At 59.7% G+C, this 26,022-nt stretch overlaps 1 long non-coding RNA gene across 1 annotated transcript; it reads left to right on the top strand.

The window, feature by feature from the left end:
* The first annotated feature begins 1,398 nt into the window (after positions 1-1,398).
* LOC147598793 (uncharacterized) lies at positions 1,399-26,015 on the top strand. Its single transcript, XR_015260218.1, has 3 exons — positions 1,399-2,027; positions 12,244-12,317; positions 25,969-26,015. It is a non-coding gene; the product is annotated as an uncharacterized LOC147598793 (long non-coding RNA).
* Positions 26,016-26,022: the final 7 nt, after the last annotated feature.

Genomic DNA, 26,022 nt, shown 5'->3' with positions numbered 1-26,022 from the left:
GCAGAGCTGACCTGTGGGCTGTGAGTTGCCTGATCCCGGTGGTTTTTACCCCTTTTGGCTCCCCGGAGTGGGACGGTGCTGGCACTGACCCCCATTGAGCGCCAGCCCAGAGCCCTCGTGCTGCTCCGGGAACCGCCGCAAGCATCCAGTCCAGCAGCGGCACGCGCCGAATTAACCCGCTCCCAGCGCGCCCCGCCCATGGGAATGAGGCGCCGGCCACCTCATGCCCCAGCGCGGCGAGGTGCTGGCACAGCCGCCAGTGCTCTGCCCACGCCCTGTGCCAGCAGCGCGCCGGGAGCGGGAGCCGCAGCCGCCCACCACCCCTGCGCAGGAGCCGCCGTTTCCCTGCCGTGCATGCAGCTGATTTAATGCAAAATGAAAATTGGGTTTGTTTTTCTTTTTTTTTTTCTTTCCCCCCCCCCTTTTCCTCTGGCATGCGGCCAATTGAGCGCTCCCGCGCTGCAGTTCGTTAGGGCCCGGCGCAGCCACAGACGCCCGTTTCCAGCGGCTGCCGCGTGCCGGGAATGCCAATGAAGCTGCCGGCACGCAACAAACCGCAGAGCGCGTTTGTCCTGAATGCGGGGTAATTAATGGCTGAGGGGAATCGCGTGAATTGCGCTGGAGCTGGTGCCCAATTAGTTAAACTAATTGCGGAGTAAGGAGGGCTAGCGGGGACCTGGCATCCCGGCGCCCTGTGGCAGCGGCGGTGGCCCCATGGGCACGCAGAGCCGCCCCGCCGCAGAAGCGGGGCCATACCCAAGCCCTCTCCGCAGAGCCGAGGCTGCCATTTTTGCTGTGCTGCTCGACTGTCGTGGGGAAATTTTTCTTATTTATTTATCTGATTTGTGCATCTGTGTGCAGGCAGAAGGAGATTTTTAATTTCAGCCCACCGGCGCCCGCGGGGTGTGGCTGGTTCGCCACCCAGTCCCTTCACCAAGTACCACATCCCCGTGTCCGGCCCTGGCCCCGCGGCGGTGGCAGCCCCTGCGTCCTGCCCCTCCGGCCGGGGACATCGCCGCTGTTGCCGTCCTCGCCGACAGCGTGAGCAGCCCCCTCCGGGCCCCAGCGTCAACAGGGCGGTCGTGTCAGGCGCGGGGAAGAGGTGTTTGTGGGACTGCAGGAACGTATGCGCCCTGCTTAAAACAGAGAAAATCTCAGGTAACGCAAAATTCTGCACTTTGTATGGCAGGAGCAAGCCTTCCGAAGCTCCCTGCCGCAAATTCTGGCTGGAAAAAACCCCCATGCATATTTGTATATATTTATGTTTGTATTTACTGGGGTATTCCCATACCTACCAGCGTTTCTCCGGGGTGGAAGGCGGGGAGCGCGCTGCGTGCCGTGCTGCCGGGCTGCGGGACCAGCCCTGGGCTGGGTCGGTGGGGGACGGGCAGGCGCTCAGTGAGCGATGCTCCCCCCGTACTCGCCGTGACAGGTTAGAGCTCGCTCGAGCCGTAACGCCGAGCGGTGGCGGCGGCGATTTCGTTATTAACAAAGGGCGGCACGCAAACGGCGCTGGCGCGGCTCCAAGGCGCGGGAGCTGGTGAGCGCGGAGGGTGCATTAAATATTCATCGAAATCTTGGCATTTCGTTCCCATCTCTCGCTCTCCCGCCCCCTCCCCCCAAAATTATTTGGTTCTAAAGGTTAGGAGCCTACTTCAAAAATTAATTATTTCATTAATGCGTTATAAATTAGATTTTTACAACTAAGTTTCTTAGGGTCGAGACAAAATGGGTCGTAGTGGCACTTCATCAGGTTTGCTCATCACGTGAGCCCTGACCCCGGGCACGTGACGGTGCCGACCGATGCTCACGGCAGCATGTGACCCTAAATGCTGCGTGAGCTCAAAAAAAAAAAAAAAAAAAAAAATTTAAATACAAAAATATAAGCAGGTCTGTCTCCTGCCTTCACCTGCGCTGCTGGAGCCGAGCCGTACCTGCCGCCCGGAGCCCGGCGGGCGCGGGAGCTCAGTGCCGTCGCTGCGCTGCGAAAGCCTGCCCTCCGCCTTGGCACCACGGCTCCCCATTTGGTAAGTTAACGATGCTTCCAGCAATTAGTCAGTGCGGCTCTGCCGGCGCTGCTCATTAGCATGCGGGGTGCGAGCGGGCGCTCTGCCGCGTGCAGCCTCGCGCCGCTGCTCCGCGAGAACCCAGCGCCGGCCCCGATGGACCGCGGTGCTGCCGGCCGTGGGGGCTCGGGGCGGGGGTCGTGCGGTGGGGTCGCGTGGGCCAGCGCGCGTCGGCATCTCAATGCTCCCGCCCAGCACGTCCCGCCGCCTGCCTGCGCGTGAATGTGGCGATGCTCCGCGCAGGGCTCCTCGCGGGCGGGGGCCAGGGCGCCCCGCGGCCACCGGCTCTCGCTGCCTCCACGCTCGGACTTGCAACGTGACGTGTCCTGAGCGGGGTGGGTTTGGGAGGGCTCTCTCTCCCTTTCTTTCCGCGTCCGAGGGGCGGCCGGTGTCGAGCGCTCGCCGTGCCGGTGATCCGCGCCTGCTGCTGATCCCGAAGCGGCTCTCAGACCATGCGGGTTTTGTTTCGGCGCTCGGTGCCTGGGCGATGTCCCTGCCCGGGGTGGGGCTGCTCGCTCTCCCCCGCGAACCACCGTATGGGAACGGGGGCTGAGTCCTGACTCCGGCGCCGCGCGGCCCCAGCCTGGAAGGGGCCGGAGGCTGCGGGCCGGCGGGCGCAGGCGATGCCGGCCGCCCGTCATTAGGATGCAGGTCCATCGCCATCTCCCTGGAGACCACGGGAGAGCAGGGCTGGGGGAATCGCTGTCTGCTACGGCTGGCAGCCGCGCTGGGAAGAGGGCAGCTGCGGCAGCGCTGACGGGCGCGGATGAATTACTGCCCCCGTTGAGGCACCGGCCTTTGTTCCCCGCGCATTGTCCGCAGAGAAACGGGAGAGAAGTGAATCGGCTCAGGCGCGGCTCGTGGTGCAGGGCGGACAATGGGCCGAGCCCAGCTCGCAGGTCGAACCGCGCCGCGGCAGTCGCCGCAGTTCTAAGCGTCGGTAATTTTTTTTTTTTTTTTTTTTTTTTTTTTTTTTGTCCTTGAACTAGTTATCCACAAAAGCTCTTTTGAGCTGATGCCGAACGTGGATTGCCGTTCCGGTGTGGCACTGTGACTGTAGCGAGCCCGTATTTAATACGCGGGGCATCCCGGGCCATCGTTAGCCCCTTTGTGCCGCGGAAGGAAGCCGTATGTTTCAGAGACATCTTGAAGGATGCTTGCAGAAGCAACAAAAAAAGGGATTTCTGTGTGTTGCTGAATGCGGCTGCCAATCACCCGGCGTCCCGCGCCAGCTCCCTTGTGCTCGCCTGGAATGCGCGGCGGCAGCGGCTTTGGCAAATACGGGCTGGTGTTTGTAGTCGGGATTTGCCGTCTGGGGGAACGAGCTGTGCAAGCTTTAATTGGCAGGGGTGTGCGCCCTGCCCCTGCCTCACGTGTGCTGCCTCTCCCACCTCTAACTCTTCTTTAATTCGATTGCGAGGAAGTAGCTTTTGCGGCGTCGCTGCTTGAGGACAATTTTTCTCTGGCTCGTACAGATTTTTTTTTTGACTTGCAGCCAGTTGTTCCCGTGAACGAGCACTTAAACAAGTGACCCGGGCCGCGCCGCGCCATCCCCCGGCTCGTTTCTCCTGCTCTCCCCGCAGCGGTTTGCTCAGACCCTGTATTTTTATTCCGTTTAATTGGCTCCATAATGGTTCCGTGGCAAGCAATTCTGTTCCCACCAAAACCCGCTCGCGTGAGCGTTCCCCGTGGCGGGGAGGGGACAAGCAATGAGGAACGTTGATCCCCTCGGCTGCACGGGCCCCGGCGCAGGCATGCGCGGCACGGCCGGGGCGGCAGGGCTGGCGGTACCCCGCTCTGTCTGCCGGCACTGGGGCCGCGACCGGCTGCCGAGCGCAATGTTTTTGGGGAAACAGCCCGGGTTGCGCCAGCTGTGTGCTGGGCCCCTGGCACGCTGCGATGGAGAGGGCGTGGTGGAAGTCCCAGCGCTGGCTTGGCGTCCCTCCACGCGCTGTGTGATGCCCGCAGCCCCCCGCCTTGCACACCCACGCCCCGGTGTGCACGTGCGGCCTGCGTCCTGCGCGATCTCGCTGCCCGTCTCGTCTGTAGCAGCGGGCATGGCTCCCGGCGGGTGCCAGGGCATCAGCGTCACCGGGGCAGGGCCACCCCTGGGTGCCAGCCTCCAGCTGCGCAGCGGCTGTGCTGGCCAGCGAGCGGGGCGGCCGAATCGCACCGCAGCAACGCCCCGAGCCGCAGTCAGACACGGGCCGGCCGGGAGCCCCCAGCGCAGGGAGCCTTCCTCCCCTCTCCTCCTCCTCGCCCCCATGGCTCTGGGGCTGTGGGGGGCTGTGCCCAGCTCCCCAGGGAGGAGAGCTGGCAGGGCTGCCCCCGGGCGCGGTTCTTTCAGCCTTTATTGCTCCTTCCAGCCTGGTTCAGATGCAGATGGCTGTCCTAAGGAGCTGGGAGATCAGCAGAGATGCCCCGTGCAAAGTGGGGGCACAGCCACCCCCCGGAGCCAGCGCCAGGGACCCTTCCCCAGGACCAGAGACAGCCGGATCCACGGAGAGGAGAGCAGCCCTCCGTGGTTAGCATGAGGAATTAGGAACGAATTCATCAAAGGCTGCTAACAAACGGTCGGTAATTAAAAAGGTCGCCAGCAAACGGACAGTTTGTGATGTGGGCCCCCTGGGGCTGGCGGGGGTCGGGGAGAGCAGGAGGCGTCCCTGCCATGTGTGGGGCGGCGTACGGGCCTGCTTTTGGGGTGCTGGGGGGAGGCTGCGCCACTGCTCCTGTCGTGATGGAGGTCCCAGCCTTGGCATGGTCCCTTCAGCTAAAGCTGAGTTTTCTCCTCCGCGCCTGCTGCTCCCCATCCTACCGACGCGGAACACGAAGAGCAGCTTCCTCCTCCCCCCTTTGCAGCAGCTCCGTGTCCGTTGCGGAGGCTGGAGCAGCCCTTGGGACAGCCTGCCCCATAGCCCCCACCCCATAGCCCCTGCCCTGTAGCCCCCACCCCATAGCCCCTGCCAGGCTCCTCAATGCCCCTCCGGAGCCGCAGACCAGCCCCACGTCTGCCACGCGTAGCCACGGCCGGAACAGCCCCTTTCTTCCTATGCTTTATCCCTCCCGAAGGAACCCGGCGGCCGGTTCGGCACGCCTTCCCGCGGCCAGCGCTCGCGCCTACGGGGCAGATCGGGAACAGCTAAATGGGATTTTTGAGTCTCTGCAAATTAACGACTTGCAAATTGTGCCTTTGTTTTGACCCTGCAACAAGGCAACAGGAGCAAAGAGAGAAAACCAAAATGAAAAACTGTTTAAATGAGTTTGGAGGAGCCAGCGGTTGCCCTGTAACTCCGGCCCGGTGACAGTGAGCTGTGGGGTGGTTTGTTTGGTTTTTTCTGTAAATGTAGCTTTGAACCAAATCAAATGCCTGTAAATTCCCAGGCCCCACCCAGCGCAATAAAGATGGGAGCCAGCTCAGCAGATGTGTGACAGATGTGTTAATAGCCCGACCACCTCATAAATAATTTCCCAGTCCCAGGGTAATTGACCTGGTCACAGCGGTGACAAAGGGCTGTCCCCTGGGCGCGTGCTCAGAGATCCCAAACCCCGCCAGAGGAAGTCCGAAGTGGCTTTTAACAATGTGTTGTATATTGTCACAGCGCCGCGCCCCGCTAACGCAGCAGCCCGCGCAAACCCCGTCCCTTCAGCCCTGCGGATATCCCGATTGAAAAACCAGAAACAATACCGAGGGCGCCTTTGCCGGGTGAGCCCTTGGTTTGTTCTCCGCTGAGCGGGGACGTGCGTGCGGAGCATCCCGCTGCAGAGCATCCCGCTGCGGAGCACGGCTCGGTGAGGCGGGAGGGAGCCTGTGCCGGTGGCGGTGGGCGGCTTCGCCGGAACCCACCTGCTGCAGCCGGGCCATGGGGCCAAGGCCACCGCCGGCCACCCCGGGCAGCGGGAGCAGCCGGAGCCCAGCCCGGAGCCGGGACTGCGGCTCTCCCAGGGTTTTTGTTCTGTGTGCTGGCTGTGCTGCCTGGGCACTGGGTTTTTCTCTCTGCTCTGGGTTTTCCTGCGGCGTGCTGGGCATTCCTGTCACTTGCTGAGTGCTCCTCTGCGTACTGCGTGTTCCCCTCCTACACTGGATGTTCCCGTTGCGCACTGCAGCGCTGTGCCCCCACTTCCCAGCGCTGGCCCTGGCAGCAGTGTTACTCGGCCGGGGCAGGGCTGCGTTGTCCGTAGGATTTTGAACCTTTTCCATCGTGGGTCAGGCAGTTCACAGTACCCACAACTCTACTCGTAAACATAGTGCATTTCTTTTGAATTATTTTTCGCATTGCTAACTCGAGCCTGACCGCCCTCGCTGCGTCCCAGCAGGCCAGTGTTGTTCCGACCACGCAGTGCTGCGGGGTTTGTCCCACCATTCACTTTGCCGAGTCTGTGGGGTGGGCCAACGCGGTCGTGTTTCTGTAGCCGCAAATAAGGAAGATACGGACCGGCAGAGTCATTTGTCAAAGAAAATCAGTGGCAAACATCTCCAGCGCTGCTCCGGTACCAGGATGTGATTCGGTTTGGCTTTGGTGCAGGGCTGGGTGATGGTGGCTGCTGCAGCTGGGTGTCCCGGTTCCGGCAAGGACAGAGTTAGTTCTGCCTGGGCTGGGAGAGGAGCTGGGGCTGGTGGCCCCTGTGGCTGGGACACAGCTGGGATGGTTACTCAGGACCCCACAGCCGGGACAGGTTACCCAAACGAGCCCAGGGCTGCCCCACCCCATGGGCCATGGTGCTCAGGGGATAAAGTGGGGCTGGGGCTGGGGGCCAGGTTTGGCTGCTGGGGAGGAGCTGGGCCCCAGGACCTGCCCTGAGCTGCTGCGCTGTGAGTTACCTGCTGAAGGCTGTGCTGGCACTGGATGGTTGGTTTGTTTGTTTTCCATCTCTGTTTTCTTTTCTTCTGTTGTTTTCTTAAACATTTGTTTGGGGTTTTTTTTGCCTTCTTTTCTTTCCCAATTCTCCTCCCCGTCCCACTGGAGGGTGGGGGCAGCGGGTGACAGGCTGCGTAGCTTGGTCCCGAGTGGGGCTGGGGAAGCGCTCGGAGGAGTTTCGGGGTGTCCCCAAGCACAGTCACTGCACAGCCGTGAGCGCAGGGGGCTGGGGGTCCCCGGTTTCTGCAGCGGGAGCAGCGAGCACTGCGGCAGCAGGACCTCTGCAGGGACGGGGTTTCCACGGAAAGAGCCGTTTTACGCGGGGCGATGCCCCTCGCAGGGTGCTGTGGGCTGCGGGCGATACCAGCCTAGCCAGGAGAGGAAGGGGCTGTGCCGGGGCGCCCGCGTGCCGGCGGCAGAGCCTGGGAGCCCCCGGCCGTGGCGTCCCCTCACCGGACGCATCTTTACTTCTGGATGGCCTTTCTCCTCCCCGCCTGCAGCCTCACCCCAGCCATCAGAGTATGAAAAGTAAATTTAAGATCCTTGCCCCTGTTTTTGTACATTAGTGTAACTGTCAGCCGCAGAACAAATGACGCCCAACTACTGCCCGGCAGAAGCGCGTGGCTGTGAGCTGATCGCAGGGAAGCACCATCAACGCGGGAAAAGGAACGCGGTGCCGGCTGTGGGAAGCTGTAATTAGGGAGGACTGACACGCTGTGAGCTGTTTATGGTAATGAAGCGGTGCATCAAATCAAATTAACCTCAGTTATTTAGCACAGGACGCACCCAGGGCTCCTCTCCGTAGACGCTAAATCCAAAACCGGAGCCGTTGCCCGAGTCGGGAGAGCAGCTCACGCGCCGGCACGGGCCATCGCTTTCAGTGAAGCGATGTTTTGTGAGCGGCCGCTGTGGCATGCCGGCTGCGCGACGGCGAGGGCCAGCGCGGGCGGAAAGCCAAGGGAGCTGCTGCCGGGGAGCCCCACGGCCGCGTGCCCCCCGCCACGCGCCCCGCGCTCTGCGCCGCACCGACGGCCCCGTGCTCGCTCTCCGCTGGAGCGGAGCCCAGGCAAGGTCAGTGTCGCGTCGCGGGAGGAGGTCACCGAACCCCGCGGGGTCTGGCTGCAGGGCAGCTGGGTGCTCCCGATTTTAGGGCGAACGATGCAAACGCCACTGTTCACTTCTAAGAGGGTTTCATTTGCCTGTCTCTCTTCCCCGCGAAGGCTGCGGCGCTGGCTGGAGGAGCGTTCCCGTTGGGATCCCTTCACGCTGACGGGTGAGTAACCTTTCGAATTAACCCAACCGCTCCGTTAAAGATTAATGAGCTTTCTGAACAAGGGTCCCTTCTGCTCACCGGGCTGCTTGCGTTGCTGTGTGTTCCTCCCGGCTGCAGGAAGGGATCGCTGGGCTCTGCCGCGCTGGAGATGCCGGCACAGGCTCGGCCGCGGGGCTCCCGGGAGCGCCGTGGCGAGGGGCAAGCGCGCGTTACAACGGCGGTTCTGTAAATAACACCGAAAAGGCAGTTTGTGCCAGCGGTGTTTCCCTGGTTAGCGGGAGGAGGTGGGAGAGTCCGGCAGCGGGGATGCCGCCGGGCTGGGGTGGCTTGGGGAGGCAGGAGTGGCGGCAGCGGGGAGAGCCAGAGAGCGGGGCGTGGGCCCACGGCGGGCAGCTGCCCGCTGGCACAGCTCAACCGCGCGGGCTGCCGGGGCTGAACCGCCGGGCCGGTAAAGGAACTGGTCTGGCTTAAAATAAGTCTCGCCCTGGCCCGTGGTGTCCGTGTCCTGCTGGCTTTCCGAGTGCCTGATGTGCTTCCCACCGTCTCAGTACGGGTTGTTTTGAGTTGGTTTGTCTTAGAAAATATTTGCTGGGTGCCTGTGGGGGCCTCGGGGGAGCCACGTCCCCCCCAGGGAAAGGATTCCCCTGCAGAGCTTCCCACTTGTTGGAACACCGCAAACTGCGCCTCTGGCGCAAGGCTTTGCTCCGTGTAACTCAAAGCGTTTGGTGGTTTCGGAGTACTGCAGTCAGCTCACCCTGAGTTGTACTGCTGCATATCTTTCTGTTTATCAGAAATTTTTTTTAAGTTGTTTTTTTTATTTTTTTTCAAATGCACACACAGCCCCGCGGAAGCAGAGCTGCCTGAACAGGCAGCAGAGGGCTGAGCAGGCGCTAAGGGAAGCGGGTGATGCTGTGGTGGCCCTTTCGGAGCACGCCCGGCCATTTCCCCAAACGCCCCCGGGCACGGGAGCTCGGCGGGCACCAGCTGGGAAACCCCCGGCGGGCGGGGTCCCGCCCCACGCCATCGACAGCCACGCCGGACTGCGCTGGCACCGCTCTGAGCCCCCCGATCTCCAGCCCTGGGCTGGCAGCTCCCCCGGGTATAAATTAGCACCCCGGGGGCCATCCCAGTAATTCCTGCTCCAGTGCCGGCTCTGAGCCCCGGTTCATGGTGGAGGGCGCCGGCTTTTCTGGTTTCAAGTTCGTTTTGCTTCTTCCCATCAGTATGAAAATGCCTTGCGAGTCCGGAGCGTTAATCACTGTTGTACGGGAACCGAGAGGCGATTTTCTCTAATCCCCTTTAGATGGCCTCCAAATGAGGGCCCAAACAAGGATGACTAATGACAGACACGATTAAACTAATTTAGTAGGTGAGGCTTTGCTGGGAGCCCCCCCAAGCCCAGGCAGAGCCTTGGGCACCACGCGGTGACTCTCCGCGCCGCAAATGCAGACCTTCCTGTTGTACCTGAATCAAGCAAATCGATTATTTTTTGTTTTGTTGTGACCAGAGGATTCCCTTTTTTAATTGAAAGTATTTGTGTCTCTTTTCTGCAAAACCTTTTGCTTGCCACTGTCAAATACAATCTCACTAAGGGGATACCAAGTCCAGACTCAACAGCCAGCCGCATCCCTCGTAGCTCATCCAGTACCTCTCCCCGAAGGGCTCCCTCCGAACGCGCGTTTGTCCTTCGAGCGCTGGTAACGGTAATGAAGTATCAGGTCCGTGACGCGGCTGAGGAGCTCTCCGCGGAGGATGCGTTCGGCGCTGGAAACCCGTGGTGCTGAGTTTCGGTACCAGGCGCGGGACGGCTGGAGTCCGGATCCTTTTGGATTTTGCTCGGGGTGGCACCGGGTCTGGCCTGCGGCGCCCACCGCCGCGATGCAGCTTTGGGTGCCAGCTCTCCCCACGTACCCGCGCGCAGGGCTTGCAAGGCGGGCGTGAGGCTGGGGAAGCCGCACAGGAAAGGCCAAGACGGCGACGGGGTTTGAATTCAGGCCCCGTGTGAAGGACTCTTGAGACGACCTCCAGCAGGCCATGCAGCTCATCTCACCGGGTCTCCAGCGCGTTATTCCCGTAGTCGCTACCCGCTGATTCCAGCCGGCGCGGCGGGACTTGCTCAGCCCCGCTCCTCCCCCGGTACCGGGGGCGGCTTCACCTCAGTGTTCCCACGCGCAGGCACAGGGCAGGGGTCAGCTCCGGCTGGCTGGTGGCGTCGCCGGGGCTGGGATCGCCGTGAAGGCTCGTTTGCCGCAGGTCGGGGGAGAATTACAGTAACAGGGCTGGGTTTAACCGGTCCTGTGCATTATCCTGCGTTATCCGCAAATCCGGGTGGCACACGGTCGCTCCTCTCCTGGCTCACCCTGGTGACTCTGGGAACACCTCCGGCTCCAGCGCAGACCCGGGGACACACGTCCATCCGCCTCCCTCCTCCCTTAGCCCAGACATCGCTTTCCCTGCTCCCCTGAGCCGGTCTCTGCCCTTTGAGGGCTGCCCTTGCCGGTGGCCACGTGTTGCCCGTTCCCTGAATCCCCGGGGGAAGCTGCAGCCTCTCCTCCCTGCGGCTCCTGGATACCACACTGCAACACGCTCTCGCACACCGCGCCGTGGTCTGTCCTCACGTACGACAAGCAGCCACGGATCCCCGCCAGGCCTGTTAAAATACCAAAGCCTTCTCAGAGAGAAGTGTGAGAACACGCAGGACAAAATGGGGGTGTCCCACCACCTCGCCGCGCTGGTGGGAGTGATTAATGAGACGCTATCGCTGTCCGTCTTGCTTTTGTTTAATGATCGTTGTTGTGTTGTTCGCGTCTCCGGAGACGCGATCTGGCGGGAACGGCTTGATGGATTGCGTATGAAACCCGGGTCAGCACGTCCCGGTATTACTGCCTGATAATTTGCTGTGCCACAGAGGCCAATATAGATGCCTCGTGTTATTAATTATACCAATATATTTTCATGAGTAATGTGATTAATTAGGCTGTATACATTACAGCTGCGGGCCTGTTCCGTAGCTGTGTTTGTTCTTGGACAGCGGTGGCTGGCTCGCAGAGCAGGCAGCGCGATCTGCAGCTCGGACTGGGTCTCGTTCCCGCTCTTTCAGGGTGTTCGGGAAAAGCCGACTCCAAACGCTGCGCTTTGCGTGCCAGGGAGCCGTGGGGAGCAGGGAGCGGGACTGCCTCCGGCCGCGGTGGCGGGGCGCTCGCTCCAGGATGGGGCTCTGGGATGCTGCCAGGTTGCAGCGTCAGCTCCCAGGGACCGGGCGAGCCCTCGGCGGTGGCGGGAGGATGCTGAGGGGCCCGGGTGGGAATCCTGCCCCAGGGCTGCCCGCAGCACCCTGTGCTCGGGGCAGCTGGGATCACGTCGCCCGGGCTGGCTCCTGCCAGCATCTCTGAGCCCAGCACTGCACCGGCCTCGCTTCTAGCACTGCAAGGGTGAACTACGCTTAAAATAAATCTCAGGCTCGTCTGCTCTCGCTGAACTTCTTAAGATGTGTAACAACAAAGCTGGTCCTGCAACTCACTTTTATTTTCCTTTTACAAGCTCCAAGCACAGCATCCAAGCCGTGCTGACCGTGCCCCGCACCTCCGGGCTACGACGCCTGCGGGGCTGGGGTCCGTGGGGTGATTTAGCCGGTCACCGGCCGTGTCCCGGTAAGCCGCTGTCAGCCCGCACGGTGCGAAGACAGGACCTGGTGTTTGTAGCTTTGCTATGGTGTGAAAATATTCACAGCAAAACAGATTTTTGGCGAAAGCAGCAGCCTCCCCAGCTTGCCGGGTGCGTTTGCTCGGTGTCGGGGCTTTGGCCCCCCCGGCAGCCCATGGCCGTGTCCCTTGCGGTGCCACAGCCGGCACTGCGCCCCGGAGAGCCCGTGGTCCCCTGGCTCAGCGTCCCCAGACCGCCGCGAGGCGCGGCCCGGCCGGAGCCCGGCTGCGCGGGGTTCCCACGGGCGAGGGGAGCCTGCGCCTCGCTTTCTGCCTCTCGCCCTCAGAGCTCTGCTCCTGGCATCACCGCAGAGCTGAAACCTCTTCCTTCTTTTGTTTCCATAAAGGTCACAGAAGAGTCATCGTCTGTTAGGTGCCAAGAAGAGGCCTTCCACCCGCCGGTGCAAGAAGACTTTGAACAGTAAGGCAGCAGCTTTTTCCTCCCGCGTGGCCGCTCCTTGATTGCATGTACGTTGATTTTGCTCTGGCCGTTTTTTCCCTTCTTGTCGCGACTTTGATTGCAAGGTTTGCATTTGTGTTTTCACGTAATTCAGCCCTGGCAGCCACACCAACAGTCGCGTCAGTGACGGGGTATTGTCCTGTCCTCCCAGTGATGCTTCAAGATCTCGAGTTGCAATTTTCCCACCAAGTTGTTCCTTCTGTGGAAAGGGCAGGAACTGGGGGAGGGCAGCCCTGGCTTCTCTGGAACCACTCCGGGAGCATCTGGGAGCGCTTCTTGCAGAGGCTGAAGACGGCGAGCTGGCAGGGCGCAGGACCAACCCCAGCGAAATGTGGGTGGGCAGAAGCTGCTCCGGGTGGTCCCCTTGCACCCCTGCCCGCAGAGGGAAGCAGGTACCTGATCCCTGACATTTCTGACGTTTCCAGTGCGCTGCTCCTGCACCTTGGGGCGAAACCCAGCATTTTGGCAGTGCTTTGCTGGACCCTGGGGCAGGCAGAGCCCCCGTCGCTGCGTCCCTGGCCGGCTGTCGGGGCTGGCGCGGAGCCGCAGCGGCAGCGAGGGATGCTTTGCTGCAGGATTTCATACCAAGGTGGGGAGCGGCACAGATGCACAGCGGGTCAGCTGCGGCCGGCTGGCTGAGCAGGACCTTGATTTAATTACGCCGAGGGTTGCGGTTGGCACCCGGCCCCTGCCAGGCCGCCGTTCCGGCTCTCTGGAAGCGCTGTGTGTCTACGGCTGCCGGCAGCGTCGCTCAGACTGCGCCGTTGGGCTCCCCGCGCGGGGCCGAGGGGGCTCGTCGCCTCTGCCTTGGCGCAGCCCAGAAAGCCCCGCTGCAGGGGTGTCACGGCCCACTCGGGACTCGTGATGGTTCTTTTAATGCGATCTTGAAGTGCAAAATTACGGCGAACGTGCCAAAGGAGTTGGTTTCAATCTAACAGCACAAACTTTATTATTTTGCCCGTAAAGTGGCGTGCAATAGGTGAAAGGGAGTGAAAAGGAAAAGTAAAGATAGGGAAGGGAAAAAAGAAGATAAGAGCTACCACCGCGGGTCCAAGGCGTCCCTATGGTCCCAGGTCCAGGAGGCGTCCCGCCGGTCCTTACGATCAATGTCGATGTCGATCCTTGGTGGGGAGAGCTCTTCGGGGGTCTCGTTGTTAGGGGTCGACCTTTTATGCCAAGTGGCAAACCTTGCTCCTCCTTACTTCGGGGGTCTGTGCCTGCTCTCGGCCCTTAGGATAGAAGTGTGTTTTTTGTACGTTATAATTAGCAAAGTTCCGTTAAAGGGCACTTTCTCACCGTTGTTTTTGAGACAGCAGTTGTGATTCATCCTCCTCGATAGCAGCTGCACGGTTATCTCTGCCAGTTTTGACAACAGGGCTGAGCCGTGGCACCTCCGCGCCACCCTGTCCGCCATTTCAAGGATGTTGTACGTTTTGTTGTTAGGCCAGAGTCGGCCTTGTCCATATCAGTTCCGTTCTGTTCCCAGGAGGAAAAAAAAACAACTGCATCTCAGGCAGGCTGCTCAAAGCAACTCATGTCAAGTTGTGAGCCTAACTTTTAGGCCAGATCAAGTCCATAGTCCACCTGGAAGTCCTCGATGACAAGGTTGAGACAATACTGATTTTCTGACCGACCCTTACAAGGGGCTGCTGTACTGGCAAATCCGTGCGCGAGCTGGGATCACTGGGAGAAGGGCAGAGACCCGCCAGCGGCTCTGGGGATGGCGCACGGGCTTTTTGCAGGCTAGGAAAGGTCTGCTGTTGTGTGCGCTGGCGTGCAGAAACCTGAGCGTGGCTGTAGTGAAATGGCAGAACAGGCACAGCAGCCACGGGTGCGGCATTGCCAGTGCCACCGAAGCCACCTGCACTGGTCCCACGCTGCAGCCACCTCACCCGTCCCCCTGTGCTGGGGGTGCGGGAGGCCCGGGAGGGAGCGTGGGGTGACACGGAGCGGAGGGCAGGCAGGCTGGGGCGCAGCGGCCAGGCTCGTGACCGGCGAGCTCTCGCTTCAGGTCCTGCTGCGTATTTATTTGTATTTGTTTGTATTTGTTTGTTCGTGTTGGAGCTACGGGGAGGGTGAATCCCCCCTCTCCAGCAGCCAAGGGCAGGCGCCAGCAGTGCCGTGGCTGCGTGGGGCTGCACTGTTCCGGGGGTTTCCATCGCCAGCGCGGCCCTGGGGCTTCCCTCTTCCCTCCGGCCAGGGCAGCGGTTGTGTTTCTCATCAGGTCTCTGAAGCAGCTCGTGCCGTGTTTCCGGGAGGGAAATGATGCAGCCGGGAACCCTTCCCTGGCCGGGGACCCGTCCTGAGTTCGGACGGACACGTGCGCCCTGCCCCGTGTCAGAGCACGGTGCTCAGGCCGTGGTGAAGGTGATCCCCCGCGTCCTCCTCCCCAGCCCAGCTCGGAAGGCACCGGGGAGCTCAGCTCGAGGTGAAGCCTCCCCAGGATGGAGCCGGGGTCCTGCCTGGGGGTTCAGCCGTCAGCCGGGGGGAGCCTCCTTTACCCCACATTTAGTTCTTGGCACTGACTCCCCTCCTCTGGGACCAACCCGTCGCTGAAATGGCTTTTAGAAGCTCTGGTCACAGTCAAAATTAAATCAGAAAATGAACTATTACTCGCAGTGACTCGCAGTTGCTCAAGATTTATATGCTTTGGGCAGCCGGAGCTCGGCTTGCCAGGACACCTGGGGAAGCCTCCGCCGCTAGCCCACCGTGACCGTCTGCAATTTCACACCGCTTTAAACCCGCTCTCGCTGAGACCGGGGAGATGAAAAATGTCTTTATTAAGGGAAGTCACAGGTCCCCGATTGGCTGCTAAATGTGTTTTAATGTGAGCGCGGAGGGCAGGAAGGGCTGCAGGCAGGGGGGCCGCGGTGGCCACTGAGCTCCCGCGGGAGCCTGGCCGGGCACAGCCACGCCAAAGAAAGGGTTTGCCCTTGGTTTTCCTGCTGCCTTGCCCATCTCGAGATGGTTGCTGGCATTTACTCTGCGCCAGCACGGCAGCTCCTGAAGCCTCCGTCGCCCCGCGGTCCGGCCGGTGTGGGAGGAGGCGACCTGCGCTGCGTAGTTGACGCGCTGGGCTGGACGCAGAGCGGTAAAACGTGGGGACGGCAGGGACGGCGCGGGGCTGGGGCATGCGTCCCGTCACCCCCGTGGTATTGCAGGTGCTCCTATCCCCTGCCCGCAGACCCGTGGCGGTCCCGTTACAAGGCTTCCTCCCGTTCCCCTTCTGGCGCAAGCCCTGGTGACGACGGGCTGCGGGGCTGCCTCTGGAGCTCCTGCCGGTGCGATTCCTGGTGGCATCCCTTAATGAGCGTCCCTGTGTGCACGGGTACACGTGCGCACACACGCATGCAACGTGCTTTGATAATTCAGTCAAACACACCGTTATTCGTGTTCCTACAAAGACGAGGGTCCCGGTGACCCATCTCCCCGGGCGTCCTGTGATGGCTCGCGCCGTGAGCACCTCCCGTGCGTACGCAGAGGTGGAGCTGCGCCGGGGCTGTTTGTGCTTCCCGCTGCTCTTGTTTCTCCAGCGGACCTCGGTGGGTATTCACTCCCTAATGATCTCTCATTCCTGCGTTTGTGTCTTTACGCCAGGAATCCTGAGCTAAACCTGGAGGAAGTCAAGCGCAGACCCTCCTCCCGGCTCATCAGCCCCAGCTGACAAAGGCTCTGTTATTTTCCCCCGTCCCCGCTCCCTAACCCTGTAATTAGATGCTTAGGCTATGATTGCCCCATTGTCCGCTGGATGGGTTTAATCATTCTTTTCTCCTACAGTGGCAATTTTGTTCCAATTAATTATTTCAATTTGAACAGCAATAGCTGGTTGAGTTTAGAGGGAAATTAAAAGGGTAGAGAGGGATAATGAAGAGTGAGCTAACTAGGGAGAGGCTGCAAACAGGGCTGCGCATGTCCCTGCTCCTCTTCCAGGCACTCGCTTGCTCCCCGGAGAGCTTTCTGGGCTGGAAAATGTTCTCCCTGGAAAGGGGGATGCCGCGTGCCTGGCTTCGTCCCTGCCGAGGAGGTTCGTTACTGGGTCTGACGGAAGCAACAGGCCATGCTCGCAGGCCAGCCAAAGAGGGAACGCGTCAGGTTTTGGTCAAGGTCTCCCAGTCCCCGGGAGAGGCAGGCGGGTTTGGGCTGGCTGTGCTGTACACCTTGTGGTTTCCTGGCCAGCGGACGCGCATCCCAGTTCACTCCCGGCTGACCAGGACCTGTAGCCGGTCCGGTGGCTCTCCTGGGAAGCAGCTGCACAGCGATGGATGCACCAGGTGGGACCCGCGACAGCAGAACAAGGTGTGACAGAGAAGCGATGTCTGGCCCAGCACTGGCGCGTCAGCACCTCCTGGGAAGAGGAAAAGCTCTCTGGAGTCCCAGTGCTCACCAGCCCCTGGGTGGCTTTCAGAGCAGCTTTGCTTTCTCCACGTGAGCGGATCCAGGCTGGGGCCGGAGGAGAAGCAGCTGGCTGGGACCTGGCTGCCAGTGGGACGCTGCAGCTCTGCCAGCCCCGCATCCCCTCCTGCCCGTTCGAGGCACTGCGCTGCCTGTCAGCGGCACCCGGGGCTCTGCCGTGCCGGTGCTGTCAGCCGCGCAGCGTGTTCATGGCAATCTGCAGAGCAACATCTGATGGCATGCGTTCCCTCCCAAAACATCTGGCCGCTTGGCTAGCAGAGACAAGCTGCCGTCTGAGGGCCAGATGCACGCAGCACGACCCACGCCTGGTTTAGAGTGCTGTGGAAAATGGGACCAGGGAAGAGGGACAGTGTGTGCGGGGAGGCTCAGTGTGTGAGGCTCGGTCACTCCGTTGTCCCAGCATAATTTTGGATCCGTCATGGATTTTCTTTACTGACAGAGTGGTCAGGCCCTGGACCAGGCTGCCCAGGGCAGTGGTGGAGTCACCATCCCTGGAGGTGTTCAAAGAACGTGTAGATGCGGCGCTTCGGGACGTGGTTTAGTGGACGTGGTGTTGGGTTGACGGTTGGACTTGGTGATCTTAGAGGTCTTTTCCAGCTTTAATGGTTCTGTGGTTCCATGGCTCTCGGAGCAGCATGAAGAACCCACCAGAGCCACAGCACCCCTGTGAGTCCATCTGGAATGTTTCTGCCCCCCATTACTTTGACAGCCATGTGCCAGACAGACCCTGCACGCTCTGTGAGACGCGTTGGGTTACAGCCTATGGCAAACCGTGATCACCAAATCACTAATTCGGTGGAATTACCGGCCAGCATGGGCACTGTTCTCAAGGTGATTTGGGATGTGGCTGGTTTGGATTTTAAAAAATTTTTTAAGAATTTTTAAGGTTAGACAAGGTTTTGAAGGGAGAGGAGAAAAAAAAAAAAAAAGAATGCCTTTCAGGAGTTACAAAAATGCTGCCCGTGCAATTCATGTATAATTCAATGAGTTCCAGAGCAGTTTGAATATTTAAATTATGTATGATCAAAGCAATAAAGAAATCTGCATTTCCTCCCTGCGAGCCCCCCAGACGTAATGCTCCCAAGTGTCCCCTCCCCAAAAGGCAACTCCTCGCCTCCGCGCTCCCAGATCTATTGAGCCTCATCGCTCCAAAGAAATTGAGTTCGACTGGAAAAATACGGCAGTCAAGTGCAACCGCTGCTCTTTAATAAATCCGTGATGCATTGCATCGCCAGCCAGCGCCGTTGCCAGGGCGATGGCTGCTGCCGCTGCTGCAGGGCAGGCCTGGGGAGGGGCGCTGGGCACGGAGCGGGGGTGCTGGGCACGGAGCAGGGGTGATGGGCACGGATTGGTGGTGAAGGAGCCCCCGGCACCGGCAGCCTCCATTGCCCGCAGCAGCCAGGGAAGCAAAGCTCCCGCCGGGGAGGATGGCCGCAGGTAGCCGAGCTCCGACCGTAGTGGGAAGGGGACGGAGGGGCCTCGTCCCCCATCACTGCGGTTCTTGGGGTCTGCAGAGCGGCAGTTCTGGCCTCGCTGTGCCTCCCCCTGCATTTCTCCATGGGCTGGGGGGTTGTCGGTCCTGTTCTCCAAACCCCGTGGACGTGTCCGTCTCCTCTCCCGTGCTCCTGAACCGGGACGTGGCTGCTCCCCTCCTCCGGCTGCGGCTGTGGCCAGCCAAAAAACCCAACAAAATGCTCCCTCTGCCCCTCCCCTCACCCCCTCTCCAGATGCTGTAAATTTTCATTAGTATTCTGTAATTTAATGATCTATTCCCAAGAGAAAATTAGTCTTCAATTTACAAAAAAATCCGTGTCAATTTAAGCATAATGGTGGGGAGAGATGCGAGTGTGGGAGCCCTGTCCCGCACCTCCCGCTCCTGCCTCCCCGCAGCCTGGCAAAGGGCAATTACGAGGGAGAATTTGAATCATACTCTGAAGTCCATTTGAGATCTCCCGATGAAGGCTGCAAAGAGGTTCCTGGGGGCAAGAAAAGCAATTTCCTCCTGAAACAAGAGGTTATTTTGAACCAGGTAAGCACGTAGATGCGGCTGAAGGTTGATGCTGGCAGCCTGGGAGAGGCAGGGAGGCGCCGGGCGAGCCGTCAGCGCCCACCCCGATGGCAGCCACCGCCGAACCGTCCCGGATTGTAAAATGTCGGCCGGTGCCAGGGCCACATGTGTCCTTTGCAGAGCTGCCCAGTAGCACGCCGCTCCGCCGGCCGAAGCGTGGTCCCGGGTCAGGAATGCTCCCATCTGGAGGTGCTGCGGGACCCCCGCACGCGGCCCCAGGTCTCCAGGCCCTGTGCCTGCCAGCGCTGCCCACCGTGGGACGGGGGTGAGGGGGTCTCTCCCCCCGCGCTCGCCCCGCTCGTGCCGAGGGCGTGGAACTGCCGAGCGTCAGCCGGAAGCCATCTCCTCGCAGATATTGAGATGGATGAGGGTGGCTTTGCTCGTTAGAGGCTGTGGCAAAGGGTAGGTGCTGGGAGTCTGCGTTCTGGGGAAGAGCTGCAAGGGGAGCTCGTTAACTTGAAAAATTGGGTCCAGGGGGCTCATTTGTCTGATATCAGTTCATTGTTTTTTCTAGCAATGTGGAAAATGAGGGAGGGGGACCTGAGCCTCTTCTCGGTGACCAGCTCTTTGATCTCCCCTGTTCTCATCCATGCCCTCTCTTTCAAATTGCCTTTACTGCTGATTATTTTCCATAGGTCTTAAGCCTATCCGCGTGGAACGGAACCCTTTGCTCCCACGGCAGCGCGCTCATGGGACAGATCAGAGGCTGCCACACGTTTTTTGTCCTGGCACCATGGGGACGCTTTCTAAGGGGCGCTGACACCGTCCTGGCCAGGCGCGGGTGGTCCAGGAGTGAAGCCTGGGCAGGACAGAGAAGGGGGCTCTTGGCCCTTCACCCGTCTCAGTAGCCGCTGTCGGTGGGCCAGGGAGTCGGGGACTTCGGGGCCGAGCGCCCTGCCGCGGCCTCCGCTCTCACCGCAGTGGATGCCGCCATCCGCCACGGTCCCGGCACGGCTCCCACTGCACAGCACTGCCGGACGGCTTCGATCCCTGGTTTTCTGCAGGAGCCTGGTTTGCATCCCCCCGTTGTCTCCCTTTGTTCCCCAGGGTGGTGGCGAGGGGTCCCAGACCCCCCAGGCTGCACCGTACGAGGGGTTTTATGGCTCAGGGGACGCCGGCGCTCTCGCTCCAGCCGGCTCCTGGTGTGCCCCCTCCACCCGCCTGCACCCACGCGTGCCGCAAAGCCCGCAATTCATAAAAAGCATCCACAGCAATCACGTTAATTGCACCGAGCTATTAATAAAGGCAGAGTCGTCAAACCGCAGCCAGCGTTTGCGCGGCAGCCCGGAGCAATCCCGGCCCCGGCAGATGCCCCGGTCACGCACACGGCGCGGGGGACGCGCCCGGAGCCAGGCGCCCCGAGGAAGGAGACAGCACGGGCTGGGCCGTGCGAGGCCGTGCGTCCCGTCCACGTCTGCCGCCTGCCGCACCAGCGCTCAGCACCTCCGCCAACGGCACCAACGTCAGCGATGCTCTCCTCACCGCCGGCCGCTCCCGACATGGTAAATTAGAAGGGAAATCTATTTCCTGTTAAAAAAAAAAATAAGAGGGAGCAAACCCAGTGTTAAATATAGATATGTGATATGTAAATGAATCTGACAACTGAGTGAATAAAAAATGAAGGCTTAAATTATTGAAGGGTAGGAGGAGATGGCGCATGCAAATAGCGTTAATGTGGAAAGAGGCAGCGCTCTGAGCAGGGAAAGGAGGTTTGCAAACGTAATTATTTCTTTTAAGAAAAGGGTACATATTAAATAAAAGCCAACAGAGCCGGCACATGTTTATTTCAAAGGCCTTTCTTTCCATTCTGCCACTTTATTCTCCTGGCTTGCTTTTTTTTTTTCTCCCCTGCAAAGCAATGAGAGAAATTGAAGGCCACTGAATTTTTTAGCTTTAATTAAAATAAGATAAATTAAGTTTTGATTGCTACACAAGAATAAATGAGTCCCAGAGACAGCTGATCACAGGCTGCTGTGGTGAGGGCTGGGAGAGGCTGTTTGCTAATCGATTTGGCGGGGACGGCGCTCGTTGGCCCTCAGAGCCCTTGCAGTCGCATCTGGGTTTGTCACAGCCCCTGGAAGCCGTGGCGACTTCCAGCGCGTTGGCAGAGACAGCGCGGACTTAATGGGAACAGAAAAGTACCTGCCTGGAGATTTCAGCCTGCCGGAAGGCACTTAAACTCTGAGGATGCTCCAGTTGGTTTTGCTCTTCCTTCACCGCGCCGCAGACCGCGGGGCAGGGATGAAAGGGAGCGCGGGCCGGGCGGAGCGGGCGCCTGTGCCCCGTGGCGGCTGCGGGAGCATCAGCGGCTCAATAGTGGAAACAGAAAAGTAGCAGGTCATTTTTACCCGCGGCACAGCTGACAGGGAGCTCTGTCGGAAGGGGCACTCTGCGAGCGCAGTGAATGTCTTCATTACCTGCCAGGCAGCCGTATTTACGCCTCCCTGACCCTCCTCGGGACTGACGGCGGGCTACGGCTTTCCTTTCCTAATTCAGTGCGTGATGGCTTGGGACGAGTTGTTAAAGCCGTAGATCAGAATGTCACTTATTAGAAAAGTGCCTCCCCCGGGATTCTCACCCTGCGTTTATTATTTGTGGTGTGCTGACAGCGCGCTCCGTTCTGTCTGATCTGTCTTTCTAGCTACTTACGCAGCCCCACCACAGCGGCACCTGGGTGCCGTCCATTACTTAAAAAATGACGCTGCTCCTGTGGGCAGCCTTGCTTCTCCGCTGCACACCCGCAGAGCTGCGAGAAAGTGGGAGAAAGCACTTCTCCTCCGAGCTGAGACTCTGCTTTGTCCTGCCCAGGTGAGAGCTGCTGTCGATCTTCCGAGTGACCTCTTGCTAGCCGAGCCGCCCTGTTCCCCGCCTGGTGCCTCGGTCCGGGGAGCGCGGACAGGACCGTGACGGGTGAGGGGCCAGCCTGGTGCTCGGCAGCTGTACCACCTGGTTTCCACCTCTGCATTTAAAGCACGCGCGCTGCCCGAGAACGCCTTTCTCCGTCCTCGCCCAGCAGCACAGCCCAGGTGCGGGGCACCAGCACGAGAAGCAGCCGGCATACGGCTCTCTTCCCAGGTGCAGCCCCTCGCTGGGGAGTTCAGCCAGGCTTTGGAGGGACCAGCGTCCCTCTCTTGGCTCCCGTAGCTTCCAGTCCACCCCACTGCAGGTCCTCTCTGCCCCCAGTTTGGCCGCGTGTCTCCATGGCAACACGCTCTCCCTGCTGCAGCGGCATCCTTGGCTCCCCACTTCCAGCGCCGCATTTGTATTCCCAGCCTTTGTCTCCCGCTCGGCGCTGGCAGCCGGCCAGGCCAGGCATCCATTTCAAAGCAGCCTTTGTTTTACGGGGAAATAGCTGGTCAGGAATGGATGCGATTTAATCAGGGCGAGAACACTTTGCTTCTTTGCTTGCCTCCTTCCCCGCAGCCCAGGCGCTCGGCGGAGCTGGCCGGTACCCGCGCTCGGGGAAGAGCCCCGCAGCCGGCAGATCGCCCAGCTGCGAGCCTGCGAGAGCGGGTCTGCGCCAGCTGCAGCGACGGACAGCCTGCAGCGAGCCAGGGGAGACATCTTCCTCCTCGCTCCCTCCACCTAGGTGTGTCTGAAATGCCCTTTCACGGTCAGACGTGTCATTTTGAGAGCAACCCTGCCCACGAGGTTCAGGTACAGCCAGGTTTGCTGAACAGCAAAGCCCCATAGCCGAGATCCCAGTCCCCGGGCAAGGGAAAAAGCTGCTTGGAGCAAAAGGGGAGCCCAAAGCTGGGATGCTGCCACCAGCTCCTTCCCTCCTGCGGCTGCCTGCTCCCGCCGGTGGAGGCAGGATGGAAGCCGATGCTGGAGGGTGCGATCCGTTAATTGCAGTATCCGTCCTTGTTTCCAGGTGAGCGCAAGGCTTAGAAAATGTGATGGTGTCACACATCTGCTGAGGTGTGCAAAGGTACACGCAAAAGGATGCACGTGCGTATGCGGAGGTTTACTGGAGACTCCGGTTTCCAGGTGCTGGGACTCTTGGCTCTGGCTGCCCTGTCCCACGGAGCCCCTTCCCCAGGGAGGCAGCCAGGAGGGGACACCAAACAGCCCCCAAATGGCAGCAATGGGGTGGCACCGCTGCGGAGCCGCGCTCCCCGGGGCCTCCCTGCACACCCTCAGAGCATGAAGAGGCAGGAGGAGAAAGGAGAGGACGACTGGGAACAGCGAAGGTTCGACAAGGGCAGCAGCGAAGCCGCGTATCTCGGCCTTGGCCAGAAGTACGACGTCTCCAGGAGCAGCCTGTGCCTGATAAAGGTGTCCTTGGCTGGCAGCAGGAGCTCCTGCAACAGCGGCCGCGGGGAGTTCGTCTGGCAGCAGGACCAGGAGGAGGAAGAGGAGGAGGAGGAGGAAGGTTTCCAGCCCTGGGAGGACCCGGAGGAGCGTCCAGGAGTGCAGGGCCAGCCGTGGGCACAGCTGGGGCACTGCAGGTGGGCTGCCAGGGAAAAGCAAGAGCAGCTCGTTTCAGAAAAGCCCAAGTGAAAAAACCCAGCCTTTTGTAAGGGATGTAAGTGAAAACAGACACAAATGAATTAAATACTTGAGATATACTCTGCAATTTTTGCCAAGTGGACACTGCTTTGGAACGAATCAGACTGATGCCCAGCGCACCTGGTAACGGGGAAGGTGGAGGTGTCAGGGTCCACCCAGAGCAGCAGACCTGAGGTCTCCCCTCAACCACCGGAACAGCTCTGGAGTCTGCTTTGTGCAGGGAATCTCTGCTGTCCTGCAGCGTATGCAGATGTACCAAATAACTGCGTTTCCAGGCGTGTTTAGGAGCAATTTAAATAATCAGACTTTAGAAGTAGTGTTCTTTGAAGACTAGTCTCTGAACAACATGTGTCCTCAGCTGATGTGCACAAAATCAGCTGCGTGAAGCAGCTTTTTAACGCGTTGGATGCCTGGAGCAAAGCACCTCTCCTGCCCAGGAGGGAGTGGGGAGACCTGCGAATGCCTGACCTACGCAGCACACCGCACGGAGCCACGGAGCGTCCGGGCTCAGCTTCTTCAGCACAGACCAGAGCACCAGGTGAGCTGCAGGGGAACAGCTAGCTCCGTCTGCCCCAAGCTCACGCAGGCACGTGCAGTCTCTGCCCCGCTGTGACGGGAGGGACAGGGACTTCTTCAGCCTCGGGCCACGTCACGCACTGCCCGGCTGCTGCGGAGCGGTGCTGCAGCTGCAAGCGGGCATGAAAGTATTGTCCCCAAAGGTCTTGCAGGAAAGACCCTGCTAAACCTCAGACAGTCTTCTGAGTAATTTACTGCATTATTATGGTGAGACACAAACCACCCCAGCCATTTCCCATGGCACGTTTCACTCACCAGCCCCCATGAGCAATTGGAACGGGGCCGTATTCCCGAACGCCTGAGCAGTGCCGCGCGGAGGAACCAGCAAAAAGGGGAAGACGCAGTGAGCCCATCGGTGCGGTCTGCTTTTGAAGTGCAGCGCAGCCTGGTAAATAAATAAAGATTGGAAACATCTATGGCACTGCGCCACTTAAGAGACTGGGGATGTGAGGATGGCGTAACTGGCTGGATGCAGAGTGAAACCCGGGCTCAGCGATTCCATTTTGCAGTTGGCAGCCTTCCCAAACGCAGATCAGGGAGAGCAAGCTGGACGAGCTTTAAAACACAGGGAGATTCTTTATCTTTTATACATTTTGCTGATTTGAAGGGCGGGATTAAATTCTCATTTAATAACCCCGAGTGCCTGCGCTCCCCCGCTCCGATCGCTCTGTGTGACGGCGATAATGCAGGAGGGGCGCTGGGAGCCGGAGCAGCAGTGCATGTTCTCCTCCTGAGCTCAGATCTGATGATTGTTTGCTGCTGCAGCCTGCGAAACGGCACCGGGGCTCCATCGCGAGCCTTAGCACAAGACTGGCTAGCTGTTCTCCAGGTCTGCATGGACGGCGAGCCCAGCGCTTTCTGCTGGCAACTTCCAACCTTGTCATCTGCGTTTTCTCCTCCTACGGAGACCCAAACGCTCCTCGCTAACACGAACAGTCCGCTTGAGTTAACGGAGGGACTGAGGGGCAGGCATTGTTTTCATGAGGAAGCACTGCTGGTGCATACCTTCGTACTGCCGCCTCTTACCATCGGCTGAGCTATTTTTAAACAGCTCTAAAAACGCAGCCTGTAAATAAAGCCTCTGCGAGGAGCGAGGAAAGGAGCCCCCCAGCAGACAGCACACAGAGCCTCTGCGTTAACGAGAAGACTGTTTCCTCTTGTCTGTCAGATCAGCTCATTTAGATTATTGAAGTCACGTGCAATTTTGAAAACAATCTGTTTTTCTCGTGACAGCGTCTTCATTCTGTATAATGATGCTGAATGTAACAGGCGGCAAAAGGGTATTGACGGCAAACTCTCCACGTTCCCAGGCCCGCGCTTCTCATGTCACCGTATAAAAGCAGCCCCTGGCTTTATTTTCCCCAGACATTAAGAGAAAGTATTTCCTAACATGTCGGCTTTCCAACTCCGCGCTGAAGCCTTCATTTTGCGTGAAGCCTTGACAGCAAACTGCAGATAAAGGGGAAGGGTGGAGGGATGGGAAGCGTTGAAATGGCGCCAGCTCGTTTGTAACTATTTTTAGTCAGTACGTTTCTCTGTCTCCTGCAGTTTATTTTCTCTCTCCAATTATATGAAAAACCTAATTAAAAAGTTAACGGGGATCTGAAGACAGGAGGACCCACCTGCGTGCCAGGCTGGCAGGGCGCGGGTGGAGCTGCTGCTGCTGCTGGGAAAGGATATTTGGGGATCACTGCCCAGCAGGGCATGTTTGCCGAGTGGTGAAAATGTAACAGCAAAGGTCCGTCTGCGGCAGCTGCCCGAGCGCAGGGCAGGTTGTTTGCCCTTGAACAGCTGCTTCCATTATTTCCCATTTCACGTACGACCACCGTGCTGGGCAGCCTTCAGCTGCACGAGAGAAGAGCAGCTGACAGTCTGCTTGGGAAGGCAGTGGTTCCTCGAGACAGCGAGCCCACGAGGGAGAGAGGCGCTGACACTTCACAGAGGGGTGTTGAGGATGAAATCTACCCCCCGTCCTGATGCTTATGTATGTCTTTTCAAGTGCTGAGGCGTTATCTTGTAATCTTCCTGTCCCTTTGCTGGCAGGTTCTGCAATGAGGACCTTAGCAAGGAAGTCCAGATGTGCAAGCTTTGATGCAC

This window comes from Chlamydotis macqueenii, chromosome 15 (assembly GCF_036417535.1).
Source record: "Chlamydotis macqueenii isolate bChlMac1 chromosome 15, bChlMac1.mat, whole genome shotgun sequence".
NCBI classification, from domain to species: domain Eukaryota; kingdom Metazoa; phylum Chordata; class Aves; order Otidiformes; family Otididae; genus Chlamydotis; species Chlamydotis macqueenii.
The sequence above is the reverse complement of the archived record's forward strand: the minus strand, read 5'-3'. Positions and strand labels throughout refer to the sequence as shown.